Here is a 9884-nt window from a genome sequence, read left to right on the forward strand (position 1 = left end):
TGAGAAAGACAGGCAAAGAATTGACATCGTTGTTCAGTGTCAGATTGAATATGAAAACTCATTCACATATCAAATTGTATTGCCTTTATGCTCATTGTGCAAGAGTCTTTTATTCAGTTTGTTCTTTCCCGTTGAAAGCCGACATTGGCTTCTGACAAAAGGTTTTCTTCCTCCAATTGGATGAGAAGGGATAACAATAAAAGGATTTGCCAGATTATAAGCAGAAAGATGCAACAGGTGGGTCAAATGGCGCTCACTTCTACTTAGATCAGATTGCTCCTTTTGGTTCTACTTTTGTCACAGCTTGTAAGCTATCATAAATCCTTAAAGATAAAAGTTTATGTGTGCGTGTTAAGTAAATTTAAGTAAACATACTCATTATCCTCCTCATTCTATCGAACACAAGTCTACAGATGTCAAAAAATTTATATTTTGACGGCGACAAGTGATCATTGAATTTTGTATTATAATGCTGCAGGTCAGAATCATTGTCATAAGTTCTTATTATTCTGGGAGAATGTAGGCACATTATCAGGCTCAGTACCTTTCTCTTGGATATAGAGATTCAAGCTTCTTAATACGGCAGCCTTCAATTTAATAATAAAAAATTTAATTTTTTAACCAAATAAATTTCTTATTGAAAATTTTGATTTTGTTAATAATCTATAATTTAAATTAGTATCAGTTATATGGAGATTTAAGTTCTCAGTCAAAAATGATTATATATCTAAAATATGTAATGGGTATCATATAGTCCGGATCTCGATTAGAGTACACTTACTAGTTTTTCTCTCTAATCTCAATATCGCTCGAAAAACTCATGCATTTCATTTGTTATTTTTTTCTCAGCTTTGTCATGTTTGTTCTGCTTCTTTGCTTTCATGTTTCCGTTTTGCTCTTTTCTGTTTTGTTTGCAACTCAATTCAAGTTTCTGCTTATAAATTTGCATTTCACCAAAACAAATACAACAGCAGAAATGGGAGGCAACAGTTGGACGAGGACTGTTTGTGGTCTCTTGTGACTACGAGAATATCCCTTACTGGGACAGCTGGCGAAAGTCATTCAAATGATTTCTATGCCAACGAAGTAAATTTGAATTTCGACGTGCCTCAGCCAGAAATATTTATAGCTTTCAGCTGTAAACACACACACACACATAGAAACGCACACCCATGCTGTCCTTGAGCACACGTGTCGTATGCGCAATGTTGAGTCGTATTTAAGTTTTGTTTTGATAAAAGCGTTTTCATACTTCAGACCGTCTTAAACTAAAGGCAGAGCATTGACATTCGTGGTCTGCTCACCGGAGTCTCTGCCTTCCTCTCTGACTTCGTCTGATGCCAACTGCTCACCTGGCTGCACTTTAATTTGCATATTTAATGCTGCCTTGAAATTATCCCCTCATCCCGCCTAGACCTAGAACTGATACCACCAACAAAACCAACTCTAAGGCTCAGTCCAAGTCTATCCGAATTGAGTATCATGTTGGCTCCACTTATCACAATGTGTGTGTGTTTTAAGGGATTTTCACATGCAAAGCACAAAGCACTTAAGCCAACGGGTCTGAGGACTGTAGACTGATACTCGAGTCCTGGCAAGGCATATGCTATATCCTAACTATTATTATTGTCGCCTGCTGAATTATTCAGCCCGTCGTAAAATTTTGGTCTGCGCTATTTTCGCTTTTTGAATGATATTTTAAATATTAAAATGGTTCGACTTTAATGGAGATGGTTGCTGAAAGGAGGGCAACATCAGGATCTGCTCCACAACTATTACGGGTTGCATGCACCAGCTGAGGGGCCCATTTGGAAAGGCGCCAAAAACCATCGCATTTCTTGATTCCACTCCAACTATTTCCGTTACAATTACGTATCCATTGTGTACTCCTCACCAGCTGTTGTGGCAATCTCGGGCCGCAATAAAAGTCTGGGGCAGACTGTCATCCAATTGGAATATCAGAACCGTGTTGCATACTTTCTCACAATGGTTTCGGGTGCGGCTTATTGGCTGCTAAGAGGACAATTGTTGACTGTTTTTGCCGTAGAGAAAATGGGAGCAATTTAAACGCTTCATTTGTATGCCAAGGGGAAGTTTTCTAATTTTACAGCTTGCTGCTTTGATCGTTGTTGTTGCTGTTCTTGTCATCGTATCTGTATCTTCTTCTGCCCCTGGCATTCGAAAGTGCAAATTGTGAATAAGTCGTGCGCTCAAGAGACTTAAATCAATTCCTAAATAGAGTAGTCGCTGTAAAAACAAGTATTTTCCACAGCTGTTGATTACAACATCTTTGGCAATTATTATAGAATAATGTTACTTTCTCGTATATTACGAAATAAGTAGTAGGTAAGTCTTTAGACAGTAATAGATTTACTTGACTTGACAACTGTACGATTAAGCACTCAATTAAGTATTTGCTCGATGCATCATATTTTATAAATATTATCCTTGGAAAAGCTTTAACTTTAAGTTGAATTGTAAGGAAGCTTACTGTGTTAAAGAGCCCATTAGTGGAGCAGGTCTGGTCTGGTATAAAAAGTGCCAACTGCCGTGGCATTAAAATGTAATTAGGATGTGTAACACATCCATACACTCCTACCAGCTGTGAAAGGCTCCTAGCCGTAACAAACATCAACATATTTATAGCTCTTGCCTGTTCCGGACAGGCCCCAAAGTGATCGGCAGTAAGGGAATGTGCTGCAGGTGGGGCAAGGGAGGGGGACATGTGTTTCTGACTACATAATGCGTAAATTTTTCTGCTATTAACGAGAGGATAAAGTACGCTCGAGTGTCGGTACATAAATCTTATTTTGTTGTTGCCGTGGTTACCTCAAAAATGGAGTGAAGCGTGTAAGTAACAGGAGATTATATATTCAGCAGCCACTGTAGTCTTGTTAATTTGTTAAAGTGTGCATTAGATGTGAGAAGTGTTTATGGAGCAGCAGAAAATCTGGTAAATCAATTAAATTGCAGTTAATTGAAAAATTGCGTATACGCAATGGGGCAATGGAAAGGTGAATAGCTTGGAACATGGAAGTGGAGAGGGACTACGGAAAGGGAGTTCAAGTGGGGAATGGAGTGTGAGTTGGGTAGGCTGATTTGCAATGCAGATCACGTTCTCACTTCAATACTTTGGGGGAGGAGGTACCACAAGCAAAGTTGCTTCATTCGGACTGCTTTGTCCGAGGTCTGCTGAGTCGACTTAGGTGCTTCTCCTGTACATTGACTCAGTTTGAGTTCATTGTCTGTAAGCCTCTTGGCGTATGTGTGAGCCATTAGTCAACTGCCAAGGCAGAGGCTTGGGCACGTAACCTAATGTAGATGCAGGCAGCTCGACCTCCTCCTTGGCCACTGGCAAATGCCATTATTAATGATGCAATTGACATGCTCATAGCGGAGTTGGAGTCACAGGAGTTGGAGATTGAGGCTGGCACAGATGAAGGCAGAAACAGCAACAGCAACAACTCAACAACATTTTCACAAAATGTTTCAGATTTGCAGTCCCTTGCACGTGGGCGTATTTTAGTTGTTGTTGATATCCCCTGCAATGAACTCAAGAGCTTGATGAAGCTGCTCAGCTGTTATACAAAGAAATAAGTCTCATTTAACTGAGTTTTGAAATAGTTCAACCTTAGGTAAAGGGTGTCTGCTTGGCGAGTATTCTTAGCTAAGTCCTGCTGATTCACGTTTTCGTTGTTTTCAACCTTTTCTGTTTACGTTTCCTTTTGTCTTCTAACATTGTCCCTACACGCAGTCAAGTGTCTTTCTATGTTTGAGTGTGAGTGTGTGTGTGTTTATATGTGTCTATGTGTGTGTGCTGTGCCTGTTGGCATGCCACAGTTTCTGTAGACATTTGTTAAACTTTGTTTTGTTTGCTTTGTTAATAGTTTTCCTCTTCGATGTTGCTTTTCCTTTTGTTCTCCTTTTTCATTGACTTTTTCTCTCGCGTCCAATTCAATAAAAATTTAGTACGTGCTGCTTAATTTAATCGATGTCGTCTTCGTCCTGTCTGTTTTCGTCGTTGTTTGCTTGACCCACAAACTTTTTCCAAACATTTGCTTGAACAAAGGTTTCTCTTCTCTCTGGTAATTATGTCTGTTTATGGGTGTTCAATAATAAATTCACCTGATAAAAACAGACTAGAAATTGCCAATGAAATCAAATTGTGCCATAAAAAGACACATAAGCTTCTTAAATAAGTGGCACAATTTATGCATGAACTAATGAGAAAATGTGCAAGAAAATTCATTCTGGCACATTATGTGGATTCTGCATCAAGGCTTTTCACCTCTCTGCTCAGTTATGTAACAAGTAAATAGCTATTTCCTCAAGAAGATTTGTGATTTGGTTCCCAAGTTCGTTAGCTTGCCCGGAGCTTAAAGCAAACAACACAAAAGAGAATAGGAAAAACTTAAAATTGCATGCAGAGAGCAGCTTAATTATTCAAATATCTGAAGAAAAGGAGGTCGATGATTGGGGAGCGTGCAACACAGTAAACAATGATAGAAACAGACAGAACAAATACAAATATGCTATGCAGTAGAATGAATATTTGATTGGAGTCAAATCGTTATATTCGATCCAAGCATGAAAATTGTCGAGAAGACTCATTTTCAAAGTAACAATGTCAAGACAATTACTTTGTAAAATAAAACCAAAACGCGTTTTTATTCAAAAGCAAGTCTGCAAATTTCACCAATTTTACGAACTTCACGACAATTTTAAAGATTTTCTTATATTTTTGCAGTGAATTACAATAGTGTCAAGTCTGATGCAGTTTTATGTAAGAAGAAATGTTAACTTTTCATTCGAAAAGCAAAGAAACATTGGGGAGTTTCTGGAGATGTTGTGTTTCCGTTGTGTTGTTACTGCTGTTGTTGTATCTGTTGCAATATCAACAAACAAAGCTAAAGAGTAAACAGGGAAAAACGGGCGAAAAAATGGAAGGCACTTAGCTGTTGGCAGAATCGGGATGTGAGGGAATAAACTGGAAGGAAAGTGAGAGCAGAAGAGGAGGGAAGGAATGACATAACATGTGCATGATGTGTCCCGATAAGCAGCTGCTACTCGAGCATTAAGCGAACACCCAAGTCTTTTCCTTCTCTATTCTCTTCGTCCCTCCATCCTCATCCCTTGTCACAAAAAAATGAATGACTTGCGAAATGGCGTGTTTCGTTGTTCTTGTTGCAAGTGAATCTAATTACGGGGTGCCCCACAATGTGGAATCCCTCTTGCAAGAGTGTGTGAATAACTCATACTCGTACAATACTCATACACAACATGTCAGGATGAAGATTCGCGTGTAATGCACTTCATCAATTGTGTGTGGATTTCCACACGCGAATGAATACGAAATTCAATTTCTCGATGCGGTTTAAGGGTACGGCAGAGGCCACGATGTGGGTTATGCTGGCTTATGCAGGACGTACATAGCACTCAGTTCCTGTTGCTCTTCCCATGCTAAGCCACCTTCCTCGACTATCTACTCTCCACCTTCCTGTTAAATCCTCCCCGCTGCTCACTGTCTGGCATCAGAGTGTATGCGGGAGTTGCATCTGAATGGTTTGAGACCAGAAAAAAGTGCAGCGGAAATTACGTATACGCACTCGTGATCCACTCTATTGCAATTTTCCACTCTCCAACAGAATTCATCGCTTTGTCTGATTTGTTTTTGAGGAGCCTAATTGTGCGTGCCAGGGACAACAAAGAACCACCGCGTAACCCTCTGAATAGCAATCACAGCACTCAGTCAATATTCCTCAGTCAACAACCCACAACAGATGTTTTTGCTAGGTGCTTTTCTTTCTACACAAAATAAAAGCAATCAGGTGTTGCTTTTGAGAATTTTCATGGAAGCTGCATAGAAATTGGGCAACACTTTAAGAGCACTCAGAAAACCTTTCTGATTGAGTTGTATATCCGGGAATTTGCCAAACGATTCTGTGATTTCAAAATCATTTTGCTATTTGCAACTTCAATAATTTCAGACTTTTTTTAAATTAAATGCATATTACTTATATTTATAATCTGATTTCCATTGCTTTTATGTGATACATTTTATTATTATTGTATCCGAATCTATCTTTCAAATAGGGACAGCATTAGGCAAACACAAATTGTAAACTATGCTTAGCTGCCATTAATAGTGCAATATGTCCCTTTCTTTTCACAAATTATTCAAAATCCGCAACTACTTGCGACCCATTTGTCCTATTACATATTTGAAAAGTCAACTAACCGGACAGTCCCCAACAAGTTTATTTACCAGACCACTTTAAGCAAACTACAGGAGCAGCTGCATCTCTTAGCCAAGATCATTAATTGTTCCTCTACAGAGATGAATATGATATGTATATGATATGGTCAACCGAGAGATGGGGAGCGAGAGAAAGAGATAAAGGTACAGAGATTGTGATGAAGCCAATCTACATTTCAAACTGCAACAAGCTGGACACACTTTGTTGCCAGTACTTAAGGATTTTGGCAGGACATTTTTCTGGTTGTTTTATGTGTTACTATGTTTGGTTTAGTTGGTTTCATTCTCATGTTGTACGAGTCCAAACACAAACAGTTTTTTGTACAATTTGTTTCAGTTTCGGTATTGTTTGCTTCAGCCATTTATACTTTTTACTTATTTATTTTTTATGATTTTTTTAAGAGTATCATGTTTTTGTAATGAAGCATGATAGATCCCATAAAGTATAATGAATACTTTTGGCCAGGGCTACGAGCTGAGTCAATATAGCGATGTCCGTCGTAACTTTGTCAACTCGCCACCGATTTCCTTGCGAAATTTCAATTTAAACTTTTATTTGATCTCTATTTAGATTATGCATAAAACTTAAAAATAAACTCAATTTTTTCTATCACTTTTCTATCTATTTAAAATAGCACAAAACTTTCTAGAGATTTCTCTAAATAGCTCCCAGCAATCTACAAGGGTATAGAATCTTCGGCGATCTGAATCTAAACTTCTGTTTTGTTATTTATTTCTGTTTTTGTTTTCTGATGCCACTTTAGCGCATTTAAACTTTTTATGGTCAACTAGGGACATGAGTATGTCGTCCTGTTCCTTCGTTTTTCCTTTTACAACTTTCTATATGCATCTTTTCTTTTGGTATAAGTTTCGTTTGCAGATTTCTACTTGACCTGCCTTCACTTTGGATTTGTTAGACAGCCACACAATCCAACTTTTCGCGGTTCTCTCCTGCCTCGCCATCTCTCTTCTGTCACTATTCTGATTGCAGTCACTTCCGTTTTTTTCCAATCCCACGCACGTTCTGACCGTAAAGCGCAGCGCACTAAGCCAATTTCAGAGTGTTTATAATTGAAACTTGCCAAGAGCAAAAAGGTAGAGGGCGGTGAATGGACAGAACAGAACTATAGCAAAGCAAAACAGTTAACTGAAAGGTGAGTTCACGTCCGAATCATTTCCCCCGCAACGGATGTAAAGCGATTTGACTTGGTGACAACATCATTTCCTCAGGCCATGGCAATGAAACAGACGAAGAAGGCGTTGCAGTGTAAACTGGAGGGAGGGGACAATGAATAATGAGCACTTGAATTGCTGTCATTAATAAGGCGACAAACAGAGTTGTGCAGTTTAAAGCCCTGTTCCATTTTGATAAACTGTGTGACGTCGAATACGTGCTACTGAGAAGCGCAGAGAGAGGCGAAGGATAATCACTTAACAGTCTGTTGGAAGGAACGAGCTCATTAAAAATGAAAAATTAGCTGAGCGAATGGAGATCTCAAAATGGCGGTGGACACAGCTGAATGAACCACTTAGCACAGGTGTCAGACCCCTGTTGTGAATGGAATACTATGAAAAACAGTCCAAATGATATTATAAAGTCGTGAAAGAAAAACATTTACAAAAGAAATTCCTTCGAGATTTTGAATAAATGAATTTGTCAGCTGTTGGAAAAGTTTGCGGTGATTTGTATTCCGTTTCTAAGAATTTATTTGTTGCCTCTGGAAAAGTTTATTCACAACGGCCAAGGTAGTCATACATATGTATGCTCCACATAAATCAACTTTAATAGACTTTGCTTATATGCAAAGCGTAATGGGATGTAGGGCTGATGAGAAATTACGAAGAGGCTCCTCATATTTTGACTGTAGATGAAAGGAAGTCTAAAAAGGGATAACAGCTGCAGGAAGTGCTCAACTTGACTCACAAATTTGCATTGTGTGAATTGCTTCCGTTGTTGTTTCATGTTTTTCTCAGACAAGTGAAAGGCATGAGGAAAACTTGAATTATGTCAAGAAAGAAAAATCCAGAAGCAAATACACTGCAAAAAAATTCCCATCTACTTTTATTAAAATACAAAAAGAGACCCAAGTGTTGCCATCTCATTAAAACAACATGTCGCTCAATTAAATGTAAAACGCAGCATTAGCTGATGCTTAATAAATTTTAGACTGAATAATTATTTAAATTTGTGCTCTCTTTATTGTCGTGCTTTGTTTTAATTGTGTCGAATTGTGTCGGCCTTCTTTGTTTTATTTGGCAGCTCGTTTATTTCTTGATATCCGCTTTTTTCCTTGCTCTTTATCGCATTTTCCTTTTGTTTATATTTTTTATGTTTTCTAGTGAACTCTGTAAACAAGCGTGGGGTGAAGTCGTGTAGTTAATTAAAGATATTTACTATATACAAATGTGCACATGATTTGTCTGTGTTCTATTTATTGAATATGATGAAGCTCATATTGTAGTCTGTGAAGATTTATATAGGTTGTATTAATATTTATGGCATTTCGCCTTGTCATGCTGAGAGTGATTAACAGTGTTCTGTGTGCTCAATAAGCCCCTTTACTTAGTCAATGGCCACTAATTATTTACTTCATGAGAGGCCCCAAAGTTCTTAACTTAATGCGAAAATCAGCTAGCGAGAATGTGTCATTAATTCAGAATTAAATTGTTGCTGTGTTTGATTGTTTACGGTAACTGAAGAGAAACATGAGGGGTGCAAAGGTAAAACAAACTGCCCGCGATTGATTCACTTGAGTGCCTCTGTCGAAGAATATCTAATTTCCACCCGTTAAAAATGTTCGTTTAAGTCACTTACGTGGCAATGAATTGACCTTGACCCTCTTCATCCTCATAAAGGAAAAAGGGATATTTTAATGCAAATCGGCGCAACCATTAGAACTTAATCTAGTATCAACAATGCACTTAAGGCAAACGGATTACCAGGGAAAAAACGTCCAAAATCCACTTTAATTGCATTTTAAATTAAAAATGGACTGAATAATTGGGTTCTGCTAATCCCACAAATGTCAACAAAGCGTTTTCTCTATGGAAAAGATTCCGTATAGAAAATGTCTGTGCCTTTCATGTGAAAATGAATAGAAGGCGCAGAGTAAACAGTTAACCAGACTCAAAAGTGGTTTAAGCAACCTTAACTCTGAATCTGGTCTCCTTTTTTTTTCGTTTCGTGCGTTTGATGAGGTCCCAGCAGACACACAACAAAGTCCTAAATTAAAAATTTGTCAGGTAAATATTTACTTAACTGCACAACAACCATAGCCAGTAGCCGAATTTTAGATTGAATAAGAAGATCAATTTAGGCAAAGAAAACAGACATGAAAACGGCAGCTTTTTTAGTAGGAATACCATAAAATTTCAGATTTTTTAAAGCATTAGAAATCAAAGAAATTGGCAAACAGCCATCTCTAACTTGATTTTCCTTCTGTTTTCGCCGTATGTTCAGCTACCTACTCGGTGTGGCTTTTACGAAGCCACCATAAAATATATTTTATTATAAGTAGTACAAACAAGAAACCACACGACAATCAGTTTATCCATTTAAATATTTTAAGAGCCTCCATTCCCTTTTTATTGTATTATATTTAATTTTGTTTTGTTTTCTCTTTGCAGG

This window comes from Drosophila innubila (assembly GCF_004354385.1).
Source record: "Drosophila innubila isolate TH190305 chromosome 3R unlocalized genomic scaffold, UK_Dinn_1.0 2_E_3R, whole genome shotgun sequence".
Lineage (NCBI taxonomy): Eukaryota > Metazoa > Arthropoda > Insecta > Diptera > Drosophilidae > Drosophila > Drosophila innubila.